Consider the following 15165-nt stretch of genomic DNA (forward strand, 5'->3'; position numbering starts at 1 on the left):
ATGTAAAAAGTTAATTGCAGCTTTTATTCTCACAATTCTGACTTTTGTTCTCGCAATTGCGAGTCTCATAATTTGTATTTATATTCTCAGAATTGAGTTTATCTCTCACAATTGCGAGTTAACATCTCACAGTTCTTTTTTTCTTAGAATTGAGAGAAAAACGATCAGAATCGTAAGACGTAAACTCAGAATTGCGAGAAAAAGTTAGAGTTTTGAGATGTCACAATTCCCTTTATTATTATTATTATTATTATTATTATTTTTTTTTTTTTTATTTATTACTATTATTATCGTCCGGTGGCAGAAATAAGCTACCCAACATGTTACCCCAAAATCAAAGGGTAAAAACAAGAAATTCTGTTTTGCATGTAATGAAGAGGTACTGATAAAAATTTTGAGTTGAGACATAATTTTTTATGATAAATTAAGCATGTTTTCCCCAATTTTAAACATATAATCTTTTTCTACGTTAAGGCAGTGAGAATTTTGTGGAAATTATGTTTAATTATCATCAAATAATAATAATAAAAAAAAGCTAAATATTATTTCTTATTACTTTTAATTTTGGGGTCGAATATAACCTGGACATGTTCTGGATGGGTTTTGTGAGATTCGCTCTTGCTCTCGATTGCATTTTTGTCAGTGTATACACGTTCAGCTTTACATATGTGTGCATGTACACAAGAATACCCGTATGCTTGTACTGTGTTTGTGTGAAAGTGAGAGTGTGTGTGTGTTTGAGCATGGGAGACTGGGATTTTAATACATGTCTGATTTGGTAGCATGCACTGGGCTACTGAACTGCTCAGCCATAAAGCCTGTTCAATTAGTGAGAATTTACTTTATTTCATTTGATTTTTTTTTCTCCTTAGAGGTGAATATCCATTTGTAAAGTATATTAAAGAGGAATTCTACCACTAAGTAAAGATTTGGAGTAATTTCCTGTGTAAACTTTTACAGTTTGCTTTTATCATTTTTTAAGAGCGTTGTGCATATGTTATCATTGGCTTCGTTTCAGTCTAGTGAGCTGCTTACCTAGACAGAATTTTTAAATATTGTATAATGTGAATTTGCACAGAAATGCTAGGTAGTCTGCAGGGAAGGGCAATCATTGCAGTAGGACAATGATTGGAAAAGGGTATAGAATTGGAGCTTTGTCTTTAATAGATTAACATTGGCTTTGTTTTAGAATTTAATGAACTTCCTACCAAAACACATTCTTGGGCATTATATAATGATAATTTGCCTATGATGCCTAAAAACATGACCTTGGTAGGGAGCTTACTATGCCTCTTTTTAGAAAGGAATGCTCGCATATTGCCTGATTAGAGCTAAATGTGAGTCTGCTGTCATTGGCTTTGTCTCAAAACCTAATGAGCTTCCCATCTAGTCATTTTTGAATATTAAATATTGCAAATTTGCCTATGATGCCCAAACTGCTGTCTAGGCTTGCAACTCACTCAAGACTGGAATGCACTTCATGATTTTTGACCAGATTTGCAGTCTGGAGGAGTTGACACTGGATGCTGAAAGTTAGAGTTAGTCTGCAGATCAAAGTTGACAGATTTCACAGAAAAGCATGGGCACAGACTCCGATTTCTTAGCTTCAGACTTTGATTTCATCCAGTCAGACGATTATAGAACACGTTGTTTTCAGTTATCATGCATCACCTAGCATCAAGGCACATATTTTTTTGCGAGTTTGTCGTGTTTGGAGGGGCTTTAAAGTCAGTTTTTCTTTTTAACCATTTACAAAGTCAGCACGTTTATGATACCTAGTGTATTAAAGTCTGTTTAGATTTTAAAAGTCGTCTGTATTTGAGTTTTAAGACTGTGTTTGAATACCAATGCACTGCATATCATGCTGTGCAGTATACACTGAATATGACTTTTACAAAATAGTTTATAGAACTACATATTATAGAATAGAACATTTTATAATCAGTAGTATTGTATCCATTAACCATTGTAGAAATAATAATATTTAATATATTCTATTTTAAGATGTTCTATATATTCTATTTTATTTTTTTCTATTTAATATTTTAAATAGTCTAATTTTGTGTAAAACTAAATCTTTGCAGTCAAATAATAATATTCAGATAATGAGATGTAAAAAAAAAATCATCTTTTATTGTGTGCACTAACACTGGAAACATGAAAGGTAATGTTAATCACATTATCAATCCTGTATTCACTATATCCTTCTTTGTTGTATATTGCACATTTTGGTGTTCAATGCATACAAAAAACAAAGAAGCATAATATGCACTGTAGGTGCAGTATAGGGTGATTTCAGGTATATTGCAATCCAGAATTCACCCTACTGCACAAGTATGCTATTCCAGACAGGTTTTGGACACAGCCATTGTGTTTATGTTTTTATATTTGCACCAGATGGCGCTATTGTTTCAAAAAATGGGTCTGCATATTTTGTCTAGCTTGCGCATGTGTAGAAAAGCATATTGAAGGAATACTTGCACGTTAAAATATTTATTAGAAATCTCTATTTTCAAAGGCTGTAATAGATACGATAAACCTCAGCCCTTACAAATTATGATAATGTGTTAATACCACGGTACTGAATGATTACCATATTCTATTACCATGATATGCAGGCCACATCGTTCTTCGTAGAATACCAGTTATTGTCATTTTACATGTTCAATAACTATCTTTAAAAAAAAGCATTAAGATTTGCAAAGTTGATGCTATTTGATAAAAAGAAAGAAAGAAAAAAAATCAAATATGAGAACTTTTCTTGGTTGGAAAATTACGTGGAAATTGTATGCAACTTAAAGATTGGAATTAAATATTAATTCCTTACGAACTATGACTGGATTCTGTAGTATAATAATAAAATCCCCACATAATAAAAGTTCTGTGTTTGGGGGCGTGCTTCACCTTAATTAATTCACTCTTCTGTCCAATCAGTGCTTAGGTGGGCGGTTTTCAAGCGCTCAAGGCGCGCGCCCGGGCACGGAGACCGTAACTCGGTCCGGAATTCAGCGCAGGGTGATGACAGTCCCAACGCAGTCACATTTAGTCAAGGAATAAGTCACTTTCACCTCTGTCATATAATCAAGTGATCCAGTTTTACTTGCAGACATACACCAAGGCGCGACTACAGACCATGCGCTCTATGTGAACAGCTGCGCAAAGACGCACAGGCTGAAAGACATTTGACAGCTCACCAACGGGACTTTGGAGTGGACATGTGAAGAAATGGATATGCAGCCTCTTCATATGATCAAAATGCGATCTGACATCATCGTCGTCCTCGTCCTTACTGCTGTGATTGTTCCCCTGTGCACCTCGCAGTCAGGTGAGCGTCCAACTCCCGTGCGTAAAAGTGCTTATCCATCTGTCATATCAAACTTGTTGGATAGCTTTATGTTCTAGCATAGCATTTAATTTAATCCATGGACACATGTGAGTGCATTCAATATTTTTAAAGCGATAAAGTCGCAGTGATCTTTTATTCTCACTCAGGCAGCGCAAATACTTCTGTGCTAAACTCTTAAGTGCCCAAATTACATCCTGGCGCAATTCATTATGTAATAAAATTGTATATGTGTGTTTAAGGATCCTTATCAATCAAAATATGTCAAAGCATTCATCAGAGATGTATCATTAGGGAAGACTGACATCAGAAATCCACTAGCCTAATGATAAATCACTGTTTGCTGCGCCATTACGCTTTTGCGCACACTGTTACGTGCCTGAATACAGATATGTTTCAGTCCGTCTCTTGAAATGATCTTGTTTCTTGACTGATTTCTGTGTTTTTGAAGTGTGAATGAGCGTTTTGAGTTATTTCGTTCCCTCTCCACACGATGGTGGCAGTCAACTGAGAAACAGCAGGGCAGCTGAAGCGCGGAGCCGTGCGTTTTTACGCATCTTTCTTCATGTTGTGTAATGACTGCGGAAGCGCTCTGAACCTTTAAGAATTAACTCATTATGTATTGACAGACCATTTTCACGGTATGATTTTTTTAAACAACACACTTATTATTATTATTATTATTATTATTATTATTGATACTACTAAGTATTTTCTTAATATTTTGTGTATTTAATAAGTTGAATATATTTTAAAAATAATTATGTATCATATAATTAGTTAAAATCGATTCTAATTATATATATATTTAATATAAAATTGTCATAATTTTCCCCTAAAAGTCTGAGCAGTGGCTTTGTTAAAGATATTAGTCAAAAGAGGGTGTTATCTTGAAATGTTGCTGTACACAACATAGAGCCCCCATAGAGCATACGTTTAGTTTCAGCTCTCATGGAGTGAGTCAACTGCTCGATTAATAATGAATTAATGAAAATTATGTTAGGTGGTCTGTTGGCTGCCTCTGCTCAAGGTTACTGCACCTGTAAAATATCAGGACATTGAATATTTATAAGCTAATTTAAGTGTTGTTCTAAATAATCTGAGCTATGCTGACTGTAGTGCATAATCTTTTCATTAACACTCTGCTGTGGTTTGAGCTCATTTAAAAAAGTAGCGTATGTAAATTTGTTCTACATTAATTTTTCATTGTTTCATAGCCCTGGTTTGGTGGAAAATAATTTTAAAGCATGTCCTTTAAATGTGTCTCATTTATGCGTCAGCTCACACCTCTGTCGAGAACCATATGGCACTTCATTTGACCCAGGCTTCCATCTGACATTTAAGTTTGATAGAAAATTACTGCTGGTAGACCTGAGAATATGATCAAATTATTAATCATCTTCAACCGAAATTAAGTTTGGTTGGAGAGTTTATGTGAGCTGAGGGAGTGAGAATATTTCCTGTTAATTAATGTCGTCATTGCTCTGATGTCTAGACTTGAACTTTATTCAGAACAGAAAAAGTTTATTTCTTGGTGGAATATTCCAATGTTAAGAAAATTATTATTTATAAAAGCCTCTAATTGGATCACATGGATAACTTTCTATCTTTGAACGAATCATTTTCTTTACTAATACAGTAATTATTCACACATCTGGTCTTTTGTTCATAAAAAAATAATTATGTATCATATAATTAGTTAAAATCGATTCTAATTATATATATATTTAATATAAAATTGTCATAATTTTTCCCTAAAAGTCTGAGCAGTGGGTTTGTTAAAGATATTAGTCAAAAGAGGGTGTTATCTTGAAATGTTGCTGTACACAACATAGAGCCCCCATAGAGCATACGTTTAGTTTCAACTCTCATGGAGTGAGTCAACTGCTCGATTAATAATGAATTAATGAAAATTATGTTAGGTGGTCTGTTGGCTGCCTCTGCTCAAGGTTACTGCACCTGTAAAATATCAGGACATTGAATATTTATAAGCTAATTTAAGTGTTCTAAATAATCTGAGCTATGCTGACTGTAGTGCATAATCTTTTCATTAACACTCTGCTGTGGTTTGAGCTCATTTAAAAAAGTAGCGTATGTAAATTTGTTCTACATTAATTTTTCATTGTTTCATAGCCCTGGTTTGGTGGAAAATAATTTTAAAGCATGTCCTTTAAATGTGTCTCATTTATGCGTCAGCTCACACCTCTGTCGAGAACCATATGGCACTTCATTTGACCCAGGCTTCCATCTGACATTTAAGTTTGATAGAAAATTACTGCTGGTAGACCTGAGAATATGATCAAATTATTAATCATCTTCAACCGAAATTAAGTTTGGTTGGAGAGTTTATGCGAGCTGAGGGAGTGAGAATATTTCCTGTTAATTAATGTCGTCATTGCTCTGATGTCTAGACTTGAACTTTATTCAGAACAGAAAAAGTTTATTTCTTGGTGGAATATTCCAATGTTTAAAATTATATATCAAATATCAAAATTATTATTTATAAAAGCCTCTAATTGGATCACATGGATAACTTTCTATCTTTGACCGAATCATTTTCTTTACTAATACAGTAATTATTCACACATCTGGTCTTTTGTTCATAGGTATCAAGATGTTTATGCAATGCTACTCTTAATGTAGGAACATTCCTATTGAAAGAGATTCAGATAGTTTAACTCACCATTATGTTGTTCAAAACCTTTCTTTCTTTGGTGGAACACTAAATTAGATATTTGGGACTGACAACCTCAGTCAGCTTTGCATCCATAAGCTTTATCAAATGGACCGGATGCAGCATTCAAAACAAGCTAAGCTCTGTTACCACAGCCAATAATTTCAATATGTTCCTCAGATCATAAAATCAAGCAAAAAATGATTGTACCGTTCAGTAATGCGCACACAATAGAAATCTGTCTAATAAGATGTTCTGAAGAGTTTAATAGCAAAAAATAATATATATATATATATACTGTATATATGTTTTTATATATATTTTTTATTTTTTTGTAGTGCAGTATTTGAGTTGTAAAATCATCATCTTAGCAGTGAGATCTACTTTTCTATGAGGATGAACTATTTGTATGGACTTTTCATGATGTAAGAAGTCACTTTCTGTTTCGTTAGTTTAGTAAGTGATTTTATAACACTAGTCTTGAGCCACATACTGTACACTGCCATTCAAAAGTGTGTGCCTGGAAAATGTTTTGTAATGTTTTTGAAATAAGTCTCTAATACTCACTAAGGCTGCATTTATTTGACCAAAATATAGTAAAATGGCAATATTGTGAAATATTATTACAATTTTAAATAGCTGTTTTCTATTTAAGTATATTTGAAAATGTAATTTATTGCTGTGATCACAAAGTATAATTTTCAGCCGCCAATTACTCCAGTCTTCAGTGTCATATTTCTTATTATCATCAACGTTGAAAACAGATGTGTTGCTCAATATTTTTGTGAAAAATTATAAATGCCTTTTACTTTCATTTTTGATCAATTTAATGCATCCTTGTTGAATTAAAGTATTCATTCCTTTCAACCCCCACCCACACACATTTTTGACCAGTAGTGTATAATGTCAAAGTCTCGTGGCTATACCTTCAAAACAAAGTGTTTTTAATGTTTCTCCATATACTGCAGTGCCTTAGACAAAGTATATTAGTGAAGATGTGACTTACTTTCTTTCCTTATTTTCTTTCATGAAAAACAAGAAGAGTCACTGTTTTCTGTATCTGCAGTTAAATTATTTGTTTCTCTTTTCATCAGTATTTGACTCTGGTGTTGTTTTGGCCCTTGACCCATGTGTGCGAAACAATGAAAAAAACTTCTTTCTCTATTCAATTGAGCCCATGCAGAGCTCAGACTCTCTGCCAATGCAAACGCTTGACTTCTTTTTCAGCATCCACTAGTTGACCCTGGCGCTTAAGAGGGAATGACATCTTCAATTTCCCGATTCTCTGTACGAAGTAAACCAATAAAGTCTGTTGTAATCCGCAGACTCCCGCTTTTTTAAGAATGGCAAAAAAAGCGGAGAGGATTTTTTTTCAGTGGCTGTAGGGTTTGTTTCTTTTCCACTTGTAATTCCTCTCAGAAAACAAATGCCTGTGGGCCTCTTTCTGTAAGACAGGGCTGCCAATACCCCCCTCCTCACTCCTCAGTCTTTCAGGCTCGCTTTCACCCTTCCTATCCGTTTCTCTGCGCCACCTGGCTCTGTGCCCTCACAGTCAGCTGTAATGCTAGTCTTTTCCTCATCCTGTGTGTGATGCAGCCGTGCATTTCTTATTGAGCTTTAGCTGTGAGCGCATGACTGTTAGTTTATATAGCCGTTTAAGACCAATAAGCAGGTTCATCATTGTCTTTCCGAGCATCACACATTAGAAAGACCCTTGGGAATTTCTAAATGGAGATAAAGTGTGTCATGTTGACCATGCGGTGAAATGCCTCTGCATTAACTGACATTTTTTTTGCAAAGAAATAGACTTATAGAGATGCATGATGAAACTTTGCTTCGAATTGTTCTTTTTGTATCAACAAACCTATAACTTTGATGTTTTCTGAGGAAAATGTGAGCTTGTGTCACCATGATGGTAGGGTGGGTGGATGGCAAAGCGTTGCTATGAGCTTGCTAAGGTGCTGTAAGAAGTTGTAAGCATATTGTAGGTGGTTACTGAGATGCTGCGAGAGATTTCTAGGGTGTTTCTTTTTGCATTTCTGCCCCAAGTCAAAATACCTACTACCGTTCAAACGTTTTGGGTTGGTACTTTTTGTTTTGTCTCTTATGCTCACCAATTTTTAAAATTCAAAATAAATGTTTCCTATTTTAATATATTTTAAAATGTAATTTATTTCTGTGATGCAAAGCTGAATTTTCAGCATCAATACTCCAGTCTTCAGTGCCACATGATCCTTCAGAAATCATTGTAATATGCTGATTTGCTGCTCAAGAAATATTTCTTATTATAGTAAATTTTGTGGAAACCATGTTATATTTTCTTTTCAAGATTCTTTAATGAATATAAAGTTCAAAACAACAACATTTATTTAAAAAAATAGTTGTGTATATATATATATATATATATATATATATAGACTGTGTAGATTTAAGGTAACAAAGGGAACACAAAAATGTATGTAGCTGAAGAAACACCCATGTGTTTGTGTGTGAAGGACAAAGACTCCACAGACATGAGACAGAAAAAAGTGTCTGAATCATGAGAGCCACGGCAGTAGTGTAGATTAAAAATATGGTAAGGTGAGCGTAAACAATATTGCATTTCCCAGTTGACTGGGTTGGTTAATTTTTTTTATCTTTGTTGGTCTGCCATGTAGTTGAGTTTGCTGCTACCCTGACCTTGGCTCTGTTTCTTTCTGTTTCTTCAAAGCCGAGACATTACGTCTGAGTTTTATGTTCTCAGTGGAGGGCTGACGTACTTCTCCACTGATCCATCACTTGTTCCGGCAAGTAAACATCGCACTCTAATTTAAGATGAGCGTGACTGTAATTTAAAGCGACAGCATCTTAGCCGAGAACAATAAAGCACGACAAAAGCAGACGTCTGTAATTTTAATTTGATATACAGGCGATCATAATGAGTGATCATTGGCTCTGATTGTGTTCCACAGATAATTATTAGGCTTAAGTCATCGATTAAAAGTTTTCTAAGAGTCTGTTATACTATGTATGACTTTATGCGGATTTTATTTTAAAATGACTAATAGTGATAATCTAAGATACATGTACACTACTGTTCAAAACTTTGGGGTTGGAAAGATTCTTTTAATGTTTAAAACCAATGCATTTATTTGACCAAAAACCAAGTAAAAATTGTAATATTGTGAAATATTAGTACAGAAGTGAAAATAGCTGTTTTCTATTTATATAGAATATATTTCACCATATATTTTTTGTCTGTGATGCAAAGCTGAACTTTCATCATCGTTACTCCAGTTTTCAGTGTCACGTGAACCTTCAGAAATCATTCTAATCTGATTTTCTGGACATGGAAAACATGGTTTTTGTGGAAACTGTGATGACTATTTTTCAGGATTTTTTGAATAATAAGTTCAAAAGAGCAGCATTTTAAAAAAACACAAATAAATAAAAAGAATAACTTTTTTTTTAAACATTGTAAACGTTTTTACTGTCACCTTTGATTAATTTAATGCATCCTTGCTAAATAAAAGTACTACTTTATTTCCAGGAAAGCTATTTGCAGTGAGCCATGGCAGCCCCCGTGATTTTGAACATATTTTAAGTAATGTTTATTTTTATGTCTTAAACTAAAAGACAAATTGGAGTGAACCATAAAACTTCCATTGTGTTGCTTGTAGCCGATGTGCTGCATTATGTATGTTGGCAGTTAGCATGTTAAATTTATGTTTGAAAGTCATCTCAACGTTTGTCTGTGCTGTTCTAGCTTCTGTGTTCTGCAAATATGTGATAGAATCCAACAATAACTGTGGCTCCTGGAATCCTTCAAAATGAGGTTAAAAACTGCCGCCGTGAGGTGTTTTAGTCATGCACCGATAAAGCAGCGCTAGAGTGGCGTTTCTATTATGAGACTAGCTGGGTAATGTATATTCCACTGAACACACACACACACACACAATGCTGAAGGAATCAAAGGTTTGTCGCAGCTGTGTTGTGGCTTTGCAGGTTGTCTGAGCTCATGGATTCCCCAGGCAAAGATCCTAAATAAAGACATCCTGCTGGCTGCCTCAAACTTTTGGCAGAGTCACAATAGAAAACCTTTTATTATAGCTTCTGTCCATAGGTGCATTCAGTGTGTTGGCTGAAACCCATCATCAAGTCTCAACTGGGTGACAGTGCTCTCTGCATCTCACTCAGGGACACTGAGAATTGTTCCTCTTCTTCTGTTCAGTTAGTCTCAACCTATTTTCAGGGCTAGAAACTTGTTACAGTCTTTTTCGTCTGCTGGAAATGTCAGCAACTAAATCAGACAGAAAAGATATTCGCTAGATTATCGCTAAAATCTTGCATTCTTAAATATAGCACACCAGTGACCACCCACTTTTTTTATCTGCCTTGTTTCAGGAAGTATTTTTCTCCATAGGGCTTAAAAAATAGTTTGGTAAAGAATTCTATGCCTTTTACTAAACTAACCAAGTAGGAAAAAACTATTCATCCCATAAAGCATTACAATTTGCAGAATTTTCAAATGTAAAAATATATGTACCATTTCCATGGTAACAGTGACTTCTATGATTGTTGGATTCATTGTTCTAGTGTAGACTGTTAATACAAACACACACACACACACGTTTACTTAGCTATCTAAATGGGGACATTACATAGGCGTAATGGTTTTTCTACTGTACAAACTGTATTTTCTATTGCCCTACACCAACCCTCCACCTGAACCTACCCCTCACAGGAAACTTTCTGCATTTTTACAATTAAAAAAAAACGTTGTTTACTTTATTGTTATACCAGTTTTACAAATGAGGACATCCCCAAAGGGAGGTTTTTGGAGATTTTGTCAGTTTTAGCTCACTTTTGGGTACAGATTTGTCCCCAAAATATGGTTAAGTAGGTACACACACACACACACACACACACACACACAATGTACAAAGAGATATATAATTGATGTATACCATCACTTAACCCTGGAGTTTATTGTAGATCTGCATTGATAGGTTTATACTTTATTGCTTAAAATCTATTACTCTGTGAAGAAAATAAATGGAATTTTTTGTGCTTTAATAAAAAATGGTGCTGTTGCAGCTCTACTTGGATTATTTTTGACATTCGATCAGTTGCTTATGCTTGTATTATCCTAATTTTAAGACATTTGGAATAAAAGCTTATGCTAATGGTTACATTTAAATGTAAAATCTGCTATGTTGTGTTCAGTCAGCTATAGTAAAGTACACTATGATATTCAGACAGGGATCCCATGCTATAGGCTCTATACTGTAGAAGTGAACGCTCCCTCTGCTTGGGCAGAGGCTATAGAATACCTAGGATGAATGGGGAAAAATGCAATGCTCAACATGGCCACTCTATCGAGGAAGCCCCGCCTTCTGAGTAAAAGAGCCAATCGGTAAAGTCATCGTGTCAAAGTCCCGGTTGCTATAGAAACAGTCAGCGTTCTGCAACGCACGCTTAGGACTGCGTGTCCGCGTTGGCTGGTTTAGCCTGAAAAATACGCTTTTTTTTAAAATGCTATTGGAGCATAAGAAACAACATTTTGAGACAGTTGTTGTCAGATTTAATTGGTAATTTCAAATTTAACCGTAAGCTTGGCGAACAGTTTTGGAGAATTTGATGTTTCCCCATTCAAAGAGATAGGAGCTGCACTTGCATGCCCGAGAGGCGTTTCAAACATGGCCACCGAGTGAAATGACTTGCCTTACAGAACTTTGGCTTGGGTCAGGCATGTGGAAGCTTAATACTAATATTATTTCTAATAGAGTATTCCTGCAGTCCAAATGCCACACATAATTCCTGTCGTTCCTCTTCCGAGAAATCACGTGTGCCGGCGTGGATAAAAACAGCCATGCTTTTGTGTGTCATATTAATAGGCTGCAGAATGGTTTACTCTTATGTCTCCATGGTTGCCAACCAGCTGATAAAACTGAAAACCACTAAGGTTAAAATAAAGCCGAAGGTTAATGTTAATGTACGGATTCGTCCAAATGCTTTCTTAAACTTCATGTGAATATCTTAATGATTCAGCTACTGGCTCATCATTGATCTAATCATTTATTTTCACAATTGTGCAACCAATATTGATGTGCAGCCCTTTTCTTCAAAGGTGAATCTTACGCACAGGAAAATCACTTGCCCTCCAGCTGCACAAGTCTCAAGTTGAAAGTCAAATAAGGCTGGACTTATTAGTCGTAAGACCTGATCAAAATCCAGCTTCTATTTGAAGTCCTACATTTGAGTTCTCAGATCGCAGAATAAAAATGCCTTGGTTTTTGCATATACGTCCACCTGTTGAAAATGAGACCGTTCATACTGCTCATACCTTTTGTTCCAGTCTGGCACTGTTTTTTCTACAGATATACAATACAGTTTAAAAGTTTAGGGTCAGTAAGATGAATGAAAGAAAAATGTTTTAATAGTCTCTTTATGCTCCCCAAGGCTGTAAATGTTTGGTTAAAAATACAGTAAAAACAGTAAAAATTTGAAATAATATTGCAATTTAAAATAATTATTTTCTATTTTAATGTATTCTAAAATGTAATTTATTCCTGTGATGCAAAGCTGAATTTTCAGCATTATTACTCCAGTCTTGAGTGTCACATGATCTTTCAGAAATCATTTTAATAAGCTGATTTGACCAGAAACATTTCTTATTATGATCAGTGTTGAAAACATTTAAAATCAGAATACTACTTATACAGAATTATTTGATCAATGTAAAGTTCAAAAGAACAGAATTTATTTGAAATAGAACTGTTTTGTAATAGTTTAAAAGTCTTTATTGTCACGTTTGATCAATCAAGCAACCAATCCAAACAACAACAAAGTTTGCATGGGGGAATATCACCTTTTTTTTCAGAAAAATACAAAAGTTTAGTTACGAGTCATTAAAAAATAGGGTTTCTAATCAATTCTCGCTCTTACTTTTTTAGCAATAATTCACTGATGTACACACACACACACACACACACAAACAAACAAACACAGACACACACACACACACAGACAGAGAATGTCCTCAGAGACAAAGTGATTAATTGGCCTGACTAGGGCTTGTAGTCACAATAAGTTGTGAATAATACTTATTCACAACACAGCACGGCCTCTTGCACCTTATCGCTTATGTGTATAATATGAATAACAGATACAGTACAGTGGGTGTCAGTGTCCATTTTCGATGCTTTTCTTCTATATCCACAGTACTAAGCCTGCTAGCTTCATTTAAAGAGGCCTAAGATTTAAACCCTTAACCGGGGATGCTGGGATATTCACAGTAATGGTTCTGTTCAAGAGCATCTCTAGGTCATTTATCAGGTCTAGCTGGGCAGGATCAAATGAATCACAAGCACTCCATACACTTTCATGGAAGTGGTCTTCTGTGAGACACTAGAATGAACTGAGCAGCTGAGCTTGACGGAGGAAGGTCATGAAATAGTTTAATGCCCCATCACACCAGACAACCTCTAACGCTTAGGTCTTTAATCCCATTAATATTAATAGGTGAATTAGATTGTAATAATACAAGCCATTCTCCTTTCTCATTGTATTTGAGCCTAAATCAAATGAAAAACATATAGGTCACAGAAATGTTTTATTTATTATTTTTTGTTTGCGAGTAGGTATTGTTTTTGCAATGTGACATTATTTTCATGATAATTAAGGCAAAACAGAATGGCTGATATATGTTTTTTTTTTCATGAGGCTCAAGAAGTAAAAAAAAAAAGCAGCATTAATCGTTTTTACGGCATTTAAATTTTTTTATTAATTTTTTTACCAGCCCTTGCTATAAATCTGTTTGTGTGTAGGTTTACTATAATTTAAACCTACACACAAAGGGGGAAGTCGTGGCCTAATGGTTAGAGAGTCGGACTTGTAAACCCAAAGGTTGCGGGTTCGAGTCTCATACCGGCAGGGATTGTAGGTGGGGGGAGTGAATGTACAGCGCTCTCTTCCACCTTCAATACCAGTCTGAGGTGCCCTTGAGCAAGGCACCGAACCCCCAACTGCTCCCTGGTCGCCGCAGCAAAAAATGGCTGCCCACTGCTCCGGGTGTGTGTTCACTGCTGTGTGTGTGCACTTAGGATGGGATAAATGCAGAGCACTAATTCCGAGTATGGGTCACCATACTTGGCCACATGTCACGTCATGTCACGTCATGTCACGTCACTTTTATTTGGGAAGAAGTTAACTAAATCTGACAAATCTGTCCTCTGTTGGAAATAATGATTCAAATAAGGGCATTTTAATTCTGTTAATATTGAAAAAGTTTCTTGTTAGCATTGGGGTTAGTCTAGTCATTGATAACTTGATATAAAAACAACATAAATTAATGGTATGTCTACATTTAGCTAAGTACTGTATGTGTGTGTGTGTGTTTAGGACTGAAGGAAACTGGGCAAATCAAGTCTGACACAGCAGCAACTACAATCCAACAGAGAATTTAATTACATTCTTAATTAAGCTGTAATTCAAAGAAATCCTGTGTGTTTGTGCATGAGCTCTCAAATAAGAAACAACGCATGTTTGATGTGCTCACAAACGGTTTGTTTATCCTTATCAGTGCAGGTTTCATATGCACAGCCTGAACCACCGGCGATAGAGATGCATTGTACGACAGGGTGAACGCAGCTGGGCTTTGCGGCTTTCATAAGGCAGCATAAAACTGGCCAGTCAACATGAGCAATCTGTCAGATAAGCCCTCATATTGTTAATACCACCTATAATGAACCAGCGCACTGCCACCAGCGAGAACCGTCATGCCACATAAGACTGTCTACTGTTCTGTGCTGTTCTCGGGTAATTCACCTAACTAATTAGCGAAATTCTTTCAGGGCAACTTTTTTTCCCTTCGTTTTTGTTTTTCCCCTTAAGCAATCCACATTTTGTAATGCACTACACACACAGATAGTGCACATTAAGAAGAAAAATTATTTGTAGATTAGAGGAAAGACAAACACCTTGAAGAATATTTCTCTAAATTATATTGGCACAGTCTCAGAGGGAAACATTGCCATAGTGATCTTTATTACTGCAACAGCTAGATATTGTTCAGTATTATTTCCTTTTTTTTAATAAATAAATATATATATATATATATATATATATATATATATATATATATATATATATATATATATATATATAT

Source organism: Sinocyclocheilus grahami, unplaced genomic scaffold (genome assembly GCF_001515645.1).
Source record: "Sinocyclocheilus grahami isolate Dianchi unplaced genomic scaffold, SAMN03320097.WGS_v1.1 scaffold1109.1, whole genome shotgun sequence".
NCBI classification, from domain to species: Eukaryota; Metazoa; Chordata; class Actinopteri; order Cypriniformes; family Cyprinidae; genus Sinocyclocheilus; species Sinocyclocheilus grahami.